Consider the following 21,093-nt stretch of genomic DNA (forward strand, 5'->3'; position numbering starts at 1 on the left):
TATGGCCGCCAAAATGGCCACCAAAACCGAAAATTCCCACGTATATCCTTCTAAATGGTGAGAAATTGAAAACAATTGATGGTTTTACCCTATTTCGAGGGTGCTGAATCAGAATCTAGATGGTGCAACTCCTGCATTGTTGAAGATTTTGAGATATTCAATATGGCCGTTAAAATGGCCGCCCAAAACGGAAGTTCCCATGTATTTCCTTCTAAATGGTGACAATTTGAAAGCAATTGGTAGTTTTTATCTTATTTTGAGTGTGCTGAATCCGAAGCTCAGGATACAACTCTTGCATCCTTAAGCGTTTTGAGATGATAAAGATGGTCGCCAAAAATGACCGCGAAAAACGGAAATTCATATGTAGACCCCCTATTTCCTTCTAAATGGTGTAAAATATAAAACAGTTGGTGGTTTTACACTATTTTGAGTTTGCTGAATTTGAAGCTCCAGTATAAAGCTCTTACTTCCTTGAGGGTTTTGAGATAATAAAGATGGCCGCCAGAATGGCCCCTAAATGGCTGTCAAAAACGAAAATTTCCATGTAAGCCCTATATTACCTTCTAAATGGTGTAAAATTGAAAACAATTGGCGGTTTTACTCTATTTCGAGAGTGCCGAATCCGAACCTGGTTGATGCAACTTTCGTGTTCTTTTTTAAGGGTTTTGAGATGTCCAAGATGACCGCCAAAATAACTGTCAAAAATTGGTAAATTTTAGGCCCTATTCAGCACCCTCGAAACTTGGTTGTTGAAATTCGTCCAGTCTTTATGGTTTTTAGACGTCCAAGATGATAGCCAAAATAAGTGGCAGAAATTCCAATGTTAATATATTTTTTCTTAATGGTAAAAATTTTAAAATAAATTGATGGTCTTACCCTATTTCGAGGGTGCTGAAGGTCTTTGAAGGTTTTCGGACATCTATAAATGTCCTGTATGAACGGAAACTCCTTAACATGTTCTTATACTGAAATGGTGCAGTATTGTACTCCAACGCGAAGCGGGATATTAAACCCATGCAGGGTGAAAACCAATAATTCGTATTCTTGAATTCAACTCAGTTGAGCGAATTTGTCAAATCAGCCAAAATTTATTGACAGTCAAAATGACTGTCACAATGGTATTGTAATATACTGAGATATTCCGATATGTCTCAAACGGAACTTTAACACGTACTGGAAAAAAAGTGATATTGACATCATACTGAAACGTACAAACGCAAAGAAAGATACGACTGAAAATGTCTTTATGCATAATTGTTATGAAATAATGCTTGTGGTCGCCAATAATATGGCTCCATAGATGTAAAGTTAATCCTTTTCGGCTATCAATAGAGCAAAATTAAATCATGGCATGTTGGTATTTGGTGTTAACACTTGTCTTGTATTCTGACGAGTCTCGCCTCGTATTCTTGTGAAACTTGTCGCATATTCTGATTAGGTCATTGGAAATGGTTGCATCCATGACCACTATATAGCAGATATCAATAAGGGTAATTTCAAAAGCACTCTGCGCGATTATGATATTCATAAGTACTGGATTATCAACTATTACCTTCCATGTTGTCGTTTGATTTTTATTTAGTTTTTTTTTTTTCACGGCGCGTTACCTGGTGATTTGTACGTCCCCTCGTGTGTGTTTGTAATAGATTATATATACATAATCATATACATATACACATACATAATGTTACATCATATTGAAGAAAAAATTGAAGCATAACAATAAAAATTTCCCACTCGTGTCTTCATCAATGTCATCAAGACCACCAATATAAACCAAATAACCAATTTGAGTGTTCATGGATAAAGAGATTAAAACTGCTCATGGATTAAGGCACGTAATGTTGGGTAATTTCAGTACACTTCTCTACATCACTATCACAATATGATTTAGATGAACATGTCTTGTCCATTAATTGTTAGTGTTCAAAACTTATCCATTATATATAGAGGAAACAGTGTAATCTTGCAATTATTCAACCGCATCTGTAGTCTTGAAGGGTTAATTGCTGGCACACTTGTATCGTACCAACTCAAAGATATCCAGTAGAGCTGGTTTCACTGTATATACAGCAAGTTCAAACTGTGCCATTGACGAAAACCATCAATTTCTCACCATTTATAAGAAGGAAATACATTGGAGTTTCCGTTTCGGCGGCCATTTTGGCGGCCATCTTGACTATCTCGAGGTGCATCATCCAGATTCGGATTCAGCACCCTCGAAATAGGGTAAAATCATCAACTGTTTTCTATTTCTCACCATTTAAAAGCTAATACATAGAAATTTCCGGTTTTGATTGGCGGCCATTTTGGCGGCCATTTTGGCGGCCATTTTGGCGGCCATTTTGGCGGCCATTTTGGCGGCCATCTTAAATATCTCAATACCCTCAAGGATGCAAGGTTTGCATCATCCAGACTCGGATTCAACACCATAGAAATAGGGTAGATCCATCAATTGTTTTCAATTTCTCACCATTCAGAAGGAAATACATGGGAATTTCCGGTTTTAATTGGCGGCCATCTTGAATATCTCAAAAACTTCGTGGATGCATGAGTTGCATCATCCAGATTCGGATTCAGCATCTTCCAAAGAGGGAGAATCATCAATTATTTCCGATTTCACACCATTTAGAAGGAAATACGTGGGAATTTTCGGTTTTGGTGGCCATTTTGGCGGCCATCTTGAATATCTCAAAATCCTCAAGGATGCAAGAGTTGCATCATCCAGATTCGGATTCAGCACCCTCGAAATAGGGTAAAACCATCGATTGTTTTCAATATCTCACCTTTTAGAAGGAAATACGTGGGAATTTCCGCTTTTGGCGGCCATTTTGGCGGCCATCTTGAATATCTCAAAATCCTCAAGGATGCAAGAGTTTCATCATCCAGATTCGGATTCAGCACCCTCGAAATAGGGTAAATCCATCAATTGTTTTTAATATCTCACCATTTAGAAGGAAATACGTGGGAATTTCCGGTTTTGGCGGCCATTTTGGCGGCCATCTTGAATATCTCAAAACCCTCAAGGATGCAAGAGTTGCATCATCCAGATTCGGATTCAGCACCCTCGAAATAGGGCAAAGCCATCAAAACACATTGGGTGGACGGTAAAACAAGGTTAAGCCCAAAAAGTGGCTTTGGCACCCAGACTATAATGACGGTTTATTTCATTTCAGACGTTATTGAAAATTCTTCTTATCCATTGTCTCATTGGATACTCTGTACATTAAAGCCAACATCGACCTGGTGTGGCACAGCACTTCGATTCAAGGGGCATTCCAGACGATTTTCATAAGTTTAGGCCTACGTCATGGAGTACATACAACTCAACAGTTCCATGTTGTGGAATTTATTGCGGTCCTTCAGCAGAGAAACCAATACTCTGAAACACCCAAAACAAATTACACTGGGAATAGGGCTGATGACAGAGGAGCCTCACATAATCATTTCAGAAATGTCGCAATGTAATACATTACAATACCATAATTATGCTTAACAAGTTCATCTGCGTAGAATTTATGCATGCTTTCTTCTTTTGTTGTGCTTCCTTGAGCCTTTACTCATGCATTTTTATAGTGAGGCTGCCATGTCATCATACTTGTTCATTGTGATCTGTTTTAATTTTCGAAAACATTCTTATTCCTCATCCCAATCACTATATTATGAAACTCTGTACCCATGCAGTATAACCAATTTATAGTTGTTCAAATGTAAAAGTTTGAAAATCATCCGGAGACGTTCACAGCCACTTGCTGGCTATGGCCATAATGCTATAGTTCCATGCCCTAGTGTGACGTAAGAAAGAAGTTTGACCCTTGTCGTGGGTCAAAGTTTGTCCAGACCTCTTGTCGCATGTTCCCACGCTCTAATATCGGACTATCTGTATCCTGAGATTTGGAAGTCGGGATAAACGTGTCGACGGAAAGAACTGTACAGCAAAACGGCTACTAATAACAAGCAGTGATTTATTAACACCTAGATGCTAATTAGCTGGAAGGGAATGCATTGGTTACACTATTAAAATGGAGGAATTCCGTCTCCACCCCCTACTTTGTGTTATTTTCCGGAGCGCTGGAAATTAGCGAAGTCTCTACTGCGATATCTCGTTCTTGCACACATGCGAGAGAACAATATGTACATCCAACTTTCGTGGTAAAACAAAATTGCCTTTTAAACTGGTTGGAAAGATAACATTACAAATCGGACCCATGTGTTTTCGTTTAGCAAGATGCTTGTAATAATGACTGACTTTGATTTCCCTTTATATTTAATTGCTATGAATTTACATGCGAGTCTTATCCTTGCAGCGGTCAACGCGAACAGCGACGTGGGGTGATAATCACTTTGTTCGACTAATTATTTCCACAACCTTCACTACTCGCCCCCGCTGCTGCCGCATCAAATGGCATCATACATGTATCTATGAAGATAGCAGACATAGAGCCGTGCTTCTTCTTCTTCTTCTTCTTCTTCTTCTTCTTCTTCTTTTTTTTCTTTTTCTTCTTCTTCTTCTTCTTCTTCTTCTTCTTCTTCTTCTTCTTCTCCCCCTCCTCCTCCTCCTCCTCCTTCTTCTTCTCATTTTTTTTCGTCGTCGTCTTCTTCTCAATTCTTTTTCCTTTCTGTAATTTTTCAGGATCAGCGGTAATGGTGTTTGGTAGCGGTAATATTGACAGTAGCGACCGTGATGAATGGATTGTTGGAAGACGAGGAAAGGGAAGAAGATAGGTATAGGCGGACGAGGATGTAGTATAGTAATAGATGGAGAAGCATAGATCTGTATACCGGCTACGTTTGAATCAATCTCTATCGAGAGAGGGGATATATATATATATATATATATATATATATATATATATATATATATATATATGGCTCCATACTAACTTTTTTTTTTGTTGGCCCGATGGGGCCACCAAAATCATCAATTTCAAATTTTTGGTTGCCCGAAAAAAAACCAATAAAAAACATTGAAAGTCCTGTTTGTTTGTTGTTGTTTTTTGTCGAGCCCTGTATATATATATATATATATATATATATATATATATATATATATCTTTGACTACTCACCGTGAGCACAGGTATCTCCACTTGCACTGATTCCCACTCAAAGTCGCCGGATCCGTAACCCGAGAAAAATCCGGCGACTCCTCGCTCTTCTCTGACCAGCAGGTCCCCATCGTCCAATTCAGCATCCGGGTCTTCCTCTGGAGGTTCAAACGGTCCTGAAAGGGGGGGGGGGGGAGGGGGAGGGAGGGGAGGAAGGGAGACACATATTACGGTAATGTTTGAAGTGAATTGTCGTTTATCGTTAAGTCAGAGTATAGCATTAATGACTGTTTCTTGCAGAAATCATAATTAATGAGAGGATATAGAACAGAAGCTATACTACGATGGGACATGAGCCAACTGAAGACATGACATAAAATCGACAAATGGGTGACATTGCGCGCGAAAATCAGATAGATATCATAAAATCATCGATAGTTTGATCATCTTAGTCCATATCCCCAAATCTCACATGCCTTAGACTTCTTCTTCAACTCAGTCGTGCTGCTTTTACAATTTCAAACTAGACTATAAAGTTTACCTTTTTTTGTATTGGCAGATGGAAACAGAGAATATGGCAGAGTTGAATCTGACAAGGCCTCTAGATATTTCATAGTAGAGACACAACAAATATTGTCAATATTTCACATACCGGCAGAAAAAAAAGAGGAGGAAAGTGCAGAATTATTTATAGTCTTCCGTACGACTTGTTATTTAAAAAAAAAAGAACTTGATGAGTAAACGTTTTATACTTATAGTGGGGATATTTTTTTTTTCAGTCACCACACTCAAGCTTGCTTGTTGAAAAGAAAGCTATATACCGGTGTGCGAAAAGGAACGTTTCTTATATTCGGTTTTCGGGTATGGTATTGATAGAGTGCTTTTATATGCGAATATCGTGTTTTGTTGTATTTGGCCAAATAAGATGTAATGAAAGGGTTTAAACAGGCAGTTACAAGATTATGAATGATTTTGAAGGTGAGTATGCAATATTGTAGCTTGATTATTTCTTAGGAGGGAGCTAGTTTAAAGGACAAGTTCACCTTCATATACATGTGGAATGGGTGAATGCAACAATATCATTAGAACACATCAGTGAAAGTTTGGGAAAAATCGGACAATCCGTTCACAAGTTATGAATTTTTAAAGTGTCTGCTCAGCCACTGCTGGATGAGAAGACTACTACAGTGTATGATGTCACACGCGTACAACATAACAAGGAAATTTGACATATTTTTATTTTCTGAAAAAAAGTGGACATTTCTTCGACTTGTCACTGACGTGTCTTATAAGGGTAATTATTCCACCTGCCTTCTGAAAGAGGTAAGTCAAGCGTTCTTTTATTATGCGAGAAAAGGGAAAATATGTGGAATTTTCTCTATGTTTTCTTTATTATCGTTGTACACATGTGACATCACAAGCTGTAATAGTCTTCACATCCAGCAATGACTGAGAAGAATTAAAAAAAAAATCATAACTTTTGAACGGGTTGTCAAATTTTCCTCAAACTCTCACATGTCTGTTAAGGTGGACTTGTCCTTTAATGTGGCAAGCAGAGAGCACTTTGGTGTATAACAATTATTAACATCAAGCACCATCTCGCATAATTCTGCATCCTTTGTAACTTTTCCACAATGGTTTTTTAACAATTTCCCCATGCCGTGTACAGCAAAACTCAATATGAGGTGATATAAAAGCATCTATACAATATGACGGAATCTGATAGAAAAGATTGTTTAAGCAAATCTCTCTATACTCTGTCGCCTCTTCATACAATATGATATATTGTATTATGAGACTCAGTAAAATTACGTACAATGTAAAATGGAAAACATTGACATGAAATCGAACATGGCACACAAGGCGAAGGAAGTACGGTTACAGCTCGTTATTCCGAAGGTTCGTTATTCCGAAGGCTCTTTAATTCGAAGACTCGTTATTCCGAAGGTTCATTGTTCCGAATTTCATTTTCGGATTAACGAATCTTCGAAATAACGAACCTTCGGAATAACGCCACAAATGTTCGGATTAACAAACCCTTTTTCATTTTCGGATTAACGAACCTCTAGGTGTAGGGAATTTGTGTGTTTCGGATTAACGACCCTTCGGAATACCGACCCTTTCGGAATAGCGAACCTTCGGAATAACGAACAGCACCCGGAAATACAATGACATGCCATATCATATAAACTAGAAATATGTAAGAAAGACATAACTTACTGGTGATAATAGCGACATCATCGTCATGGAAATCGGCATCCGAAATACCCGGCGGCAGACACGAACCCAGCGAGGCGAGCGCGGCCAAGGTGAATAGAGCTCCGAAAAGTGCCAAAGAATTCATCGTTTTCATAGCCCGCCAAAAGCTCCCTGTTGATTTGAGTCACCTAGCACAAGTGTATAATTCGTGCCCGTTGAATCAGGACAGCAGTAAAAGAAAGTTTGGATCAACTTGCCCGCTTCCGACTCCTTGTGGGCGTTCTGACTATACCAGCCTTCCCAACAGGTATTTATAAATGATCGCGTCAAGCCGGAAATGGACACAGAGCGGGTGCGCGGCGCGTGTATGCAGGGACATTTTAATTTGCTGTTATCATGCATGACTAGAATTCATTGTTTATGCCATCGGAATGAAACTTCCCTTGCATTTTAGCATGACAAGCATCTTTACTGCAATGGAGCCCTTTGGAAGAAAACACCCCCAACATTTCATCCCATGTTGCAATGTAAAAGCCTTAAAACATTTTGATTGAGAGCGAGAGAGAACTTTAGTTCTATAGATTATGAGAAATAGAGAATAATGAATCCTTTACTTTATTTGAACATAAAACAAAAACCCTGTTTGTCCATCATATGCTGCATTTTTTATTCAACGCTTCGTATCCAGTGGGGGAAAAAAATCTTTATTCTTATTTCATCGAAGAAGATCATGACTTAACTTTTCTAGAATTGAATGAATCGCTTGAAAATCCTCTGTTTCCAAATGAATTTACAATTACATGAATACATAGCACTATCACTAATTGGCATGTCATAGTTTAAAACGAAATTCAAGAACAGAATGGATAGTATGAAATAACGAAATATTCATTTCGTCTCATCTATTTCCATAGTTTCTAAGTGAAAACAATGTCGCTGTAAGTTAGATACCACAGAAGAAACGGACAGGATGGAAATATTAAGTAACGAGTGGTTACTTTAAGAGAAATATAGTTATTTTATGAGAAAAAAAAAGATAGGAAAGTAAGAGTTTAGAAATTCTTGACATACCTGGCATACCTGGTAAATATTTTAGAAAGGTTTATTCTACAAGACTGAACGGATCGAGTTCACAATATATCCAATTCTTATATATTACACAAACGACACCTAAAACGAGTTTTCAACTAACGAGTTTAAGCTTTTCCAAACATGTCAACTTTCTGCATTATAATTACTCCCACTAAAAACATTGCATACAATAAGCTCTATGTTTAACTCTGTCAATGATATTTATACATGATATATGTGAAGGAAAAAAGCAGTGTATATAATCTGATTAGATGATATGATAAGTTTTGCGAATTTTTACCCCGTGAAAAATTCACAAAGTTTCATGCACTTGAAAATTTCTAGTTTTATGATATTCCTTGGCCCTCCCTACAAGTTGTATCTTCATAGCTTCATAGCTCCCACCTCAGTATCTTCATTTTCATTTTTGATTTTCAGATTCAGATTCATTTCATATATTTGGCAAAATATAAAGCAATATACAAATCATTACAAAGAAACAAATACATCCCAGGAGGACTCCTATATATTTAAAGAAGCAATTATGTGCTTGTAGCTGGAGCCCGTCAAACACAAAAAGGTAAATATTACATTCAACCAACACTTGTTGTGACATGGACCAATGGATACACAAGATCAGTCAAAATTGAAATAACATATGCATAAATATATACATAATTCATCAGTTAACATAAAAACCCCTCTGCTTCAGATGAGCCCACCACCATATCTCTTTCTCTCCCTCATCTTTCCACTCCCACTTATCCCCCCCCCCCCAAAAAAAAAAATAATAGTAATAAAATAAAAATCTTTCGACCTTTACTTTCACATTCACTTATCAAGAGATGATCCAGTTTATTCTATGAGTTTAAAGGACAATATTTTCTTATTTCTGTAGGTAGACTTTTCAGAAAAGCAAAAACTGTGCATTTTTAAAAAAATCAATCTGTGCTGTGTTCATCAAGTTTCATTTCATTTCTCTATTACATTGCATCAGCTCCTTTAAAGAAAATGCATGATCCCCTTTGAGCCCCCTGATTGTGTGTTCTATTCACCATGGAAATGACCTGTATTCTGATGGTTACGCTGGAAGTGATTGCTTTTTCTTTGTCTTTTGTTGCATGGATTGATGTAAAGTGATAAGCACCTTTTGTTTGCATGTTTTGCTCTTGCATGATAAATGCCTAGTGAGTTTAAATGTTTACTGTTTTGTATTGCAAGTACCACTGTCCTTATCAGTTGAAGTGACAGTGTGACTTAAATACTGTTGAGTCCGTATGACTTTAAAATGGCAAATTCTCTCACTGCAAAAATTACATAGGAGCACAAAATTTGTTGCTGATTACCATGTTTTTCCCTTCCACTGCCTCACTCACCTCACCCCCCCCCCCCCCAATAATTTAAGATGACACTTGAATGGATGGTATAGTTTTGGTTGAGATTGGGGATTCAGATTTCAACTTCTTGTGAGAAAGTTAAAAAAAAAAGACTTTACTGACATATTAGAGAGCATACAATTCTGAGAGAATTCAAAATTTATTTAATGAAAATTGGTTTTTAAATGGGTGAAATTTCCCAAAACAAAGTAAAACAAAGAGGTCCAAATAAAAGGTGGGTCCCACCTTTTATTAGGACCTCTTTGTTTTTGGATATCTCAGCCATTTCGGAACCAATTTTCATCAAATAAACTTTACATTTCTCTTAGAATTGTATGCTTTTTCATATTCGTAAGAGGTTTCTCATTATCTCGCAAAAAAACATTGGATACCTGAAGCCCCATCTCAGCCAAAACTATATCATCTCTTAAACTCTTTGATATGATGTCATCTTCAGGAGGGATTTGGTGCATGGCAAACAAATCTGCCGTAGAGACTGAATTCTCAGCGAGGCTGTCAATTGAAAACAAGAAGTATAATGTGATCACTGTACACACTCACGAACAGTGTCACTATGAGCATTGCGCTCCTGTGCATCTGACCAGAGTAGATGTGGTTGTGAAATTTGACTTTCTGTTATTAACTCATCAGTTCCCAGAGGGCACAAATTTGTCATTTGATGCTGTATCTGCTTATGTACAATGCATATCATTTGTCATATGTTTCTCATAAGGTAGAGTGTAGTTAATCTTTCATGTTTTTATTATTTTTTTATCAGTTGCAGATTTTTTGAAAGCCTCTTACTCTGCTCTATTAAAAATTCATGGTCTATGTGTAAATTGGGTAACTCAATTGAGAAGATGAAGAAGTTCCTGTTTCTTTTTCCAAATCAACAATTTTTTGTATTATTCTGATTATATGCAGGATTGATAATGTATGAAGAGTCCCACCAGATTTTCTCCAGCACAGGACATGAAGTAAAATTGTAGAGTTGCCAATTTGAGAAAGACAAAATCATAATCTCTATGGCAAAATGACTCCAGGACTCAGTGGTTTTCATGCAAATAGTTTAATAGTGCAATAGTTGAGACTAGGGTGGAAGTTGGCTGCATGTACATTCACAAAGTCACACTGGTACCTGCATTGAAGCAGGAGCAGTTGATATCTTTTGTCATGGAAAGATAATTGTATGATTGAAAATCATTGTTTGGGTTGTGATTTATATTTGTTTATTATCATTGTATGGCCTCTCTAGGAGCAATGGCCATGTTCAAGGCAGCAAGCAAACTGCAAATTACCCAAAAGTACGGACCCCAGCAGGCACGGATTGCTGTTGCGCCTTCAGCCGAACTGTCCACAGACCAAGCAGTCGCAGAGGGTACTCCAACTGAGGAGGACAACCTGTCAACAAAGGCAGAAGTGCCTGGGGCAGAGGATGACAGAAACGGGACAACTCCTGTCGAAGGAGAAGGCGAAGATATAGCACAGGCAGCGGATTCAGAGATAACCCGACCTGAAAGTGGAGAGGAGGACATTTTTAATGATGATGGGAATGAAAGTGGGCAGGAGGAAGAGGATACGTTGAGTAAAAGAAGGATCAAGAGCGCTAAGGAGAATCGCGTCAGGTTCGCCGTTCCCGAGAAACGTGTTAAGTCTGCCACGCCCCGCCTCGCAGTGCAGAGCCTCCCTGGGGTAGCCATCGACCCGAACGTCGTCGATGACGACATCGCATCGATGCACTCTATGCCACGGACGGAGACGGAAGCCGAGCTGGTCAGCATCCCGGGATCCGGGCAGAGCATCTTTGACGAGATGGATTTTGAGAGGAGCCCCACCCCGCCAAACATCTCCGTCTCTGTGATGTCGCGGACGAGCACAAGAGTGACCAGCCTGCGAGAGGAGAACAGGGTGGGCTCCGGCCTCTCCCAGTTTGAGACCGACTCCCCTTTCTTCCACATCCCCTCCCTGAGGTCTGTCTACTCCCCCATGCCCACCCCCTCCCCCCTTGGCATGAAGATGCTCGACTTGGGAGGGCGGGCTTCAACTATCACTGACGTCGCCGGCAACTTTACGGATGCGGACGCCGTGAGCGAAGTCGCAACAGTCAACATCAACAGAGCCATTCCATTCAGTGCCCCTCCGGAAGGGCGGAGGGCAAGACCAAACACCGCTGAACGTAAGTACCGTTCAGTTGGCTGTAGTACAGTTTTGATTGGCAGTTGTGTATGTGAAGGTACACTGTGTGACATATGAAGCAGACATTGTATGCTTAGACAAAGATTCATTAATACAATGGGCTGCTCATTGGCCATAATGCTGCCCCTATACTAAAACAGAACTGAAAAGAATTGGGAAAGGAGTAAAAAAAAATGCTCCTTGCATCATACCATTCAAGGTTGCATCTTGCTGTATTGCAGTATTATATGGAATATATCTATTTCAGGGGTTAGATGAGTAATTGTGATCAATAAATGTAGCCATTCCCCCCCCCCAAAAAAAAAGAAGAGAAAACAGGGGCATACATGAAGACACCTTATAATGTATAGGAAGACAAAAGAAGTATGCACTATGATTACAGTCTCCATGCTCTGATCACAAAGAATACCCCATCGCCCATGTCAATTTCACTTCATGCATTTTGAAAAGAAATTTTATCTTGTATCTGATGACCTTCTTGTACCCAAATGTCAGAATACCAAAAACAAATGGAAGCACAGCTTTGTGGTCTAACAGCTCGGAAGTAAACCAAGTGTGACTTCAATTTCAAGGTCAAAATGCCACTGATTATTATTTTTCTAAACAATAACAGTTTGTTACTCTGTGTTCCAGTTGGGATGCAACTATTTTCGTTTCTGTGATTGAGATCAACGTCGCTGTTTATATGTAAGAACTTGTATATTCTCACATGCATCACCAACTGAACAGAATGAGCATATCTTGTGGATCTCTGAAACCTGTTAACCTCAAGTGGCTTCAGGCTTCTTTATAGTTGCATTCATCACCTTTTACCCTGAAATTCTGCCACATTTCAGGTGCGAGAGAGGAGCAGATGAGACCACTGACAGCGGGTGACCCTCGTGTGACCTTCCCCGACGACTCACCAGTTGTAAGACCACGTGCTGTAGACTACTGTATACGGCATATATTTCGCGAGTCTAAATTTTTGCGAATCAGGAATTCCCAACGATTTCGTGAGTGGTTAAATTCACGATCATGGAGTCCTGTACTGAATGGAGAAATGTACCCGCATACATCACATTCACATCAGGATCATCAGAGTCAATATTTTCGTGTGTCTTTAATTTCATGAATAGCATTGACTCATGAAATATGTGAAAATAAAAACCTCGCAAAATATTCGGCGTATACAGTATACACATCAAATATTGGACAAAATAGTTGCTGCTGTCGCATCATGATTTGTAATCTCACACTAAAACAAAACAATAAAGAAGAATGTCACATTTGCATACTAGCCTGTCACATACTGTGTGCCAAACCTTATGAAGGATGTTTCATTATGACAAGAATTCAAAATTAAGCTGCTCTGACAGTATTTTTATTATCTTGATTCACAGTATTGTGCACATGGTACTTTAAAAAAAAAAAAAAAAAAATCCTTTGTCAAGCTACTTTGTGCCCATTACATCCCGAGACAGAACAAGGTGATGACCACAATTGCTATCATTGGGCATACAGTTAATCCAATGAAGACTAGTCGCGGGTATACTCGCACAGGTGTCTGATGGAAATGTGTGTCAATAATAAATTCAGCTCATCATCAATGGGTAAAAAACTACAGATGTATTTTTTAATGATCTTTTTGTTATCATTAAATTATTTTGTTTCTTATTTGTGTAAAACTCTTCGCCCAGTATATCACAGGCATATGTAGCTAACTCATTATACTTCCTATCACCTATCAAAGACATGTTTATACTAAAATCACATTTTGTGTTTGTATATGAGATGTGTCACCTAACCTTAGTGAGAGTCCTATCTTTTCTTTTCTCTTTTTTTTCTCTTTTTCTTTCTCTTATAGGAAGACTACGGGAGTATGACTGAGGAAGAATTTCAGAAGCATTTAAATCGTGTCAGGTACTTACACAGTGTATGAACACCAAAGGGTGCTGATTAATTTGTGTACTCATTTTTTTTTTATGTGGTGGAAACAGCTTTCCAGGAGGCATGAGTCCTCCAATACAAAGGCTGTGATTAAAGGGAAGCAGTCCTGAGATTTTCACTGTACTGATAATTAAGAAGAGTAAAAAATATAACTTTTCACCAATTTATACGCGTGGACATCAAAAATTGTCTCCGTACGCGATTTAAAAAAAATAATTCCTGCAAGCGATCGTGTAAGAGCCTCCCAAAAGGTGCAACGTCATTGATGCCCTACTCTCAAGTTGACAGACGTGCCTCAGAAAACCAATTTAAGTGTTCAAAATGATCATATCTGATTTTTTCATAAAATGTGACAATATGTGGTTTTATTATTTCAAACAAAATATTTCAAGCTTATTTATATATACAATTAATATAAAAATAAATAGTAAACATGTATTCATAAATAACTAGGGAGCGTATGCATGACGAACAGAACACCGCTGGAAAGAGTTGTGCATCGATGACGTATGACTCTCCGCCAAGACTTGCTCATTAGCATATTCACCATGCAGAGTCACACTTTTTCAACCAAAATGTACGAGCTTATTTGGTGATTTGAAAGTTTGTTTTTGGTGAAAGTAGTTCATTGCAGGTACCAACAACAACATATTTTTTCAAATTTCGTGAGGACTGCGTCCCTTTAAGTTTCATTTTCTCCTGTTAGACTTTAGATTGTTATCATTGATCTTTACAGTATGTGTCAACTGTGAGTGTATCAAGCGCATCTATTTTCTCATTTTACTGATCAATCTGTTTATGTATATCTGTCTGTCAATCTATCTGTTACATGTAGTCCAATATTACTTGATATCTTATTTTAATGAATGATTTAAAGAGATAAATTGTTTGTGCATGTTTTTACTGCAAGTCAAAACCAAACTTGTTAATTGTACTCTTACTCTTATTTTGGAAAATGACTGTCCGATTTTGAGCTTGTCCAATATTGAAAGACAAAGTGATAAAGCACTTTGCATTATTTTTAATAATTGACTAGCCTTACTCCCCTCAGGAGAAGCAGTATTCAGGATTTGTCTCTTAAAATTTCTGAAGAAGACTTTAAAAGTATTTTGGTCACCATGTTTTCAGAATTCATGTATTCAGTACCAAACTGTTATGATAGTGCCTGAGTCTCTTTGTGTATGTTTTTTTGATGATGTGACTTACAGCACACCCGCTGATCTGAGTGGTTACATGAAGAATGACGGGCTGAAGTTTGATGGAAATTGGCAGGATAGAATGATTTTAAGGTAAGGAAAATCTTCAGTTTGTTTGTCTGAAATGCATTGAAAAGCTTCCATGGTAATGATTATGATGCTGCACTCATTCTACGAGCAGTTTCATGATCTCACCGTGGTGGCTTTTACCACCGATACCCTTCCAGAGTGACAAAATTCTAACTTGTACTGCCTTGTATTTTATGCATAGTAGGCTGCAAACTTTTGTCTAACTGACACACCTAGTTGAGTTCTTTGTTCAGTTCTGTGCACACATTTCAGAACAAGACATCTCTCCTTGTTTTTGTACAGTATTTTGTCATTTATGTAATGTACAAACTTAATATACTAAAAGCCACATCTGTTTATTTCCTTTGCTATAGATCTGAAGTTACTTGGAATGTGTGTAAGTGTGCTTATACCATTAGTTGAGAACAGTTGAAGATTATTTGCATGCTACAAGTCATTGCATTAACTTACTTTTGCTTCTAAATTGGCAGTGTAAAGCACGTAGATGCTGTACAACTTTTTCTGGATTAGAAACTGACCTTGTGTGTATCTTCCTTCATCCCTATGCTCCCCTGATTTCCCAGGCACAAGTTTCTGAAGCTTCAGAAAGAGCAGAGAGCGAGGAGCGCGGCCGACCGCCGCCAGCTCCTAGACCTGAGGCAGAGGCAGCGGAGGAAGGCCCTCCTGGGCCACCACTTCTGTTCGTCTGAGGGGCCCGATGGCCACCAGGCACAACGTAAGTGTCGTCACCCGTTGGTGTGCTGATCATCATCTTCTTCTTGTTTATCTTATATATTCTGTTTTTGTTTTTGTTTTGGAGTAGAATGTCTGGTTCTGCATAATTTTTCTTTTTGTATTTCCTTTTCTTTTCTTTTTGCCAGTAGGTTCTTTCTCTTGTTGTGAAAGTTATTTTCTGTGTTTGTGCTGTATCATATTGTGTTCTTTTATTCTGTAAACTGATATACAGACTAACTGCAAAACATCCCTTAGGCTGATAATGTTTTTTTTTTTTTACCGTATTGAAATAAAACAAGCAAACAAACTTGCAGTACCTTCGAGTTGCACAGCTTTACCAAAAAAGCTGTTGTGGATCAGTAGATAACATGAAGGATGCCCAATGGTTTTTTCTGTAGTTTGAGTCTGCTGGCTACAGTTGTGGTTCCCATAGGTATTCTAATTTATCCTCATTGTCTGGGCAATATCAGGTATATACACTGTATGTCCCTTGGTTGTATGCAACCATGTGATTGTATCCTCAGACCACAAAAAATCAACCAAATGTAAATTCAAATAGCTGGGACTGGATTTTTGTTCATTTTCTATATGTAAAGAGAAAGTGAAATACTACCCGCTATCTATTTTAGGTGATTTATGTGAAATATTCTTTTAATTTCATGTTTACGGTATTTTTGTTGTTGTTGCATGCATGTACTTTGGTGTGGACAGCAATTAAAAGATCAGGTTGGCTTGCTTGAAGATCTTTACAAAGTTTAAATTGCTCAAGACTTAAACGTAAAGCAATGGAGAAGTTAACAAATAAGATGCCAAAATACAAAATAGCACTTCAGGATGCTGTTTTTTGAGAGCTCTTTGACTTGATTTTGATCCATTTCTTCTCCTACTTTTAATTCTGCCTTCCAGACTATGTGACCAGGTCCGACCCATCGCTCAATTCCGGCCAGCGCCTGCGGGCCAAGAGCGCCCCCGTGAGGCAGACCGCTGCGCGCTCTCAGTGGAAGCAGGAGACATACTCCCCGCCCATTCAGAGGAAGCAGGCATTCGTCGGCTCCCCGGATCGATGGCCGACCGATCAGCGGCAAGAGAGCCGGTCAAGTCACAGACAGGAAAGTCGGCTTGGTCAGCGGCCGAGCAGCCAGGCCAATTCCAGGCTAGGGTCAAGGTCCGGTCACCGCTCCAGTGAGACACCGGCCAGTCAGCACATGTCCAGTCACCATCAGTCCAGCCATCAGGGCAGTGGCCAGCAGAGGCCACACCAGGACCTGTCAGTGGACAGGCCTTATAGGTACTGGTCAGAATTTATTCCTCCCCCCCCCCCCTTTTGAGCTTTACTCCTGGCTTGTCCTGTATAAAACTGTTATTCACTTTGCTGTCAAATATATTGAACGATTAAGGAAGCATTTGCAGTATAGAAGGCCAAGGAATGTGTACTTTGCCTGACTGGATTGTTACTGTTAGTTTGGTACTGGTAAAGATGATGAACATCATAGTCCTTTAGGTCTGTGTATCCATGTAGTTTCCAGACTTTCAGCTTTCAGCTTTCCGTGCAAGGACAAGCAACTTATCACACTCCAGAAGTATTTCCAAATACCTACCACGTAATGGCAGTTAAAAGCTGGCATTTAGGTGAGCCTCTGTGGTTTTTGTATTCTTGATTATTTTCTAGGTATAATTGCAGATTATTTGGCACTAAAACACCTTTATTCCATGTTTCTAGACAACTGAAACTTTTGAAAGTCAGGACATTCTTAGACTTGAAACAGGAATTGAATTATTTATAAAGTGACGTTGAGACAGTGTGCATGTCTGAAAACCCCTCTTTCTCTTTATCAATATCTCCCACTCTCTAATTATCTATCTTTATATTCCACATACTAAGAATCTTGCTATAGGATTGGTCAAGAGCTGATCACGTGATAAAGCATAGTTTTGCCCATCACATCACCTGAGAAGAACTAGGTCACTTGATAGTACACAGTGCAACGCACTTTCCCTTCAGTGTCGCGCGATGCGCGCAGCAAATTCATTGTTTTGTCATCTATAAAGACAGCTGTTTGTTTTGCTAATCTCTGGCAGTCCATACAGTCTTAACGCGAGATGAGTACACGCGAAATAAAAGTGCGTTGCACTGTGGACTATCATTTAACTAGGTCACTTGATAGTACACAGTGCAACGCACTTTCACTTCAGTGCGGAGCGGTGCGCGTAGCAAATTCATTGTTTTGTCATCTACGCGCACACGTAGCCTAAGCCCTAAGGATACCTAAAGACAGCTAAAACTGTTTCAGATGTGGAATTAATGGGAATTTCTAGGACCCTTGATGTGGAATATAAAGCAATTAATCAACTTTTAGTTTCAGGCAATGAGACAAACTATCACTTCCTCGGCGATCTGAATGTGTACGCTATCTTTCCTCAGCTTCGCTTCGGAAAGATAGCTACATCCAGATTGCCTCGAAAGTGATAGTTTGTCCCATCACCTTCACCAACGTTGATTATTTGCTTACTATCTATATATTGATCTATCAATCTATTTTTCTGTCTATTTGTCTTTCTGTCTGTCTATCTATATATCTATCTATCTATCTATCTATCTACCTATCTGTCTATCTATCTATATATCTATCTCTCTATCTATCTATCTATCTACGCCTGTCTGCCTCTCTATCTATCTATATATCTATCTATCTATCTATCTCTCTATCTAACTGCCTCTCTATCTATCTGTCTATATATCTATCTATCTGTCTGTCTATCTATCTCTCTCTCTATCTATCTGTCTATCCATCTATGTATGTATGTATGTATGTATGTATGTATCTATCTATCTATCTATCTATCTATCTTTCTCTCTCTATTTGCCTTTCTCTAATATTCATGAGTCAGATTCCGGTTAAATGAGTCTCCAGGGAGACAGACCCAGCTTCAGCAGGAAGTGTCAGCTGAAGATGTGATGAGCAGGGATGCCTCCTCAGGTCATCTTTTGGTCAAGAAGAAACAGTCAGCACGGTCCATACCAAGCAGACCAAGGTACATATGTATGGCTATTCAGTTATTATTCTATTTTAGAGACTGCCTATAATGATTGACAAGATGTGTCACTTTTTGGCTCACCTGAACCAAAAGCTTAATTAATCTATTGTGTTTGTGTGTTTGTTCATAGTCTGGTGTCTGTTGTGTATTGTCCTTGTTACATATTCATGTTCTTTTTCAAAACTCAATTTTCACCAAGCTTGGCCAGAAAAAAAAATAAAAAAATAAAAAGGTACTGGCTGTTGACAGGATCGTAGCCTGTTCAAAGGGCTAGTGGTGGGTATTGACAAAGCTCCGAAATTAAGTAATCTTCACCAATTTTCTTCTCCAGAACCAAAAGTAAAGTGAAGTTAATGCCAAAGTTCAATACTTTACAACATCTAGTTTCAAGTTTTTTCATGGCAGATCTGGGAGCTGCCCCTTGTGGGGTTTAGCCATATTATAGACTTACGTATCAGGCTGGTAACTGCAAATGGGATAACTGAAACTCTTCAAGAGTGTTCAGGTGTCTGTTTAAGTGGTCAGTGACTTTTCCTCATCCATTTTTCTGGCCAAGTCTCTCCTACACATGTTTGAATTGCCTGTTCATGGTGGCCTATTTTCATCTTGTCGTTCTACAGACGATACGTCCTCATCACGCAGCCAGGCTCAGAGCCCCCCGTCATGACTCCGTCCTGCCTGGAGGAGCAGCTGCTGGCCAAGCGATTCCCAAAGATGTACAGGCGGTGGCAGCAGGTGGCGCCGCCCACTGTCAGTGAGCCGCAGGCGGATGGTGGACCGCAGCCTCCGCCCCAGCGCAAGAACTCCCTAAACTCTGCCTTCATCAATCGACTGCCAGGCAATGTCGATGCTGGTGGTACCCTCTTTTGAAGCTCACGGGAACATGTTTGTTCGTTTTAAGATCGTCCGACTTGTGTGTGCCTCGTAATCATTCCGTCCAAAGTTTCTCCAGCAGTGTCTTAATGACTGACAGCAGGCAGTGAATTTGTAATCCATATTTATCATAATGTGTAGACACTTTTGGATCATCTTCACCGTTCTCGCTGTAAATGAAAGGTGTGTGTGTGAAATTCTTGATTATTTCAGAATCCGTTTCTCCCATTATAAGACAAGTGCTACTCAAAATGCAAACACAGTCAGTTTCTGCTCTGAAGGATCGTTTTGTGTCTATGGGGGACTCTTGTAGCACCAGTATTGTGAGCAGGCATTAAACTTTGTATGTAGACCACTAGATCTAAAAAATATCCTCTAAACTTTACGATTTAGAGATGATGATCAGTGCTTAAAGGCACTCAATCGTGGCGAGTGGTTTGTGCGGCATGGAGAGGAACGCAACACGCTGCCTCCCCCATTCTGTATCAAATGTAGTGACCCCGAATGAGAATAGCGCTGGCTCAATGGGTCAGCGAACAAAACGCTAGGCTACAAGAGAGCTCTCTGTGCTAATCTCCTAACCCAAAATGGCTGTCCGAGCGAGCTTCCGAATGGACGCACACTCTCAGTGCGCATGCGCATGAAGAGAGGCCAAAAGAGCCACACGTCTTCTGGCCTCTCTCCTCCAATCACCGCAGCTCACGGTGACAATATTTGTGTATGATGCGTACACACACACGCACACTCACGTCTTCTGGCCTCTCTCCTCCAATCACCGCAGCTCGCGGTGACAATGTTTGTGTATGATGCGTACACACACACGCACACACACACACGTGTCTCAGTGGCAGCATTGTCCCACACGTTTATGGATATAGCACCGAGTCTGGCATTGCGCAATTGCATGCACAAACTTCGGTCGTGCGGAGTTTACGTACCATTAGGGATGACGATCGGCTGCCTTTAAGTGTAAAGCTATCCAGTGAGATGCAAAGATTTGTGGTTGATAGACAGTTACAGAGCACATTATGTTTCTGCAGCTTTTCCTTGTTTTGTGTGTGTTTTTCATCTGTTGATTTGTAAGTGCTTGCCACTTGCACATGGAAATCTAATGTCAGTGTGTATCTTTTGGAATGAGCCCAATAGATGTGGAAAAGTTAACCTTTTGGTACCCAACGGAATAACATACACCTAGCAGAGGTACATGTATGATTCTAAAGTAAAACAATTAACCAGTTTTCAGGTACTATCTTTATGCCTCCGCCACAAAGTGGCGCCGGAGGCATTATGTTTTCGGGTTGTCCGTCCTTCAGTCCGTCTGTCCTTCCGTCCATCCGTCCGTCCGTAATGCATTTTTGTGGACAGCG

General features: G+C 39.5%; 1 pseudogene; it reads right to left on the minus strand.

The window, feature by feature from the left end:
• LOC139712888 (inter-alpha-trypsin inhibitor heavy chain H3-like) overlaps positions 1-7,512 on the minus strand; it is a 29,600-nt pseudogene extending 22,088 nt beyond the window's left edge.
• Positions 7,513-21,093: the final 13,581 nt, after the last annotated feature.

Source organism: Diadema antillarum, unplaced genomic scaffold (assembly GCF_040938485.1).
Source record: "Diadema antillarum isolate AM-2024a unplaced genomic scaffold, OU_Dant_1.0 seq00001871_RagTag, whole genome shotgun sequence".
Taxonomy (NCBI): Eukaryota; Metazoa; Echinodermata; class Echinoidea; order Diadematoida; family Diadematidae; genus Diadema; species Diadema antillarum.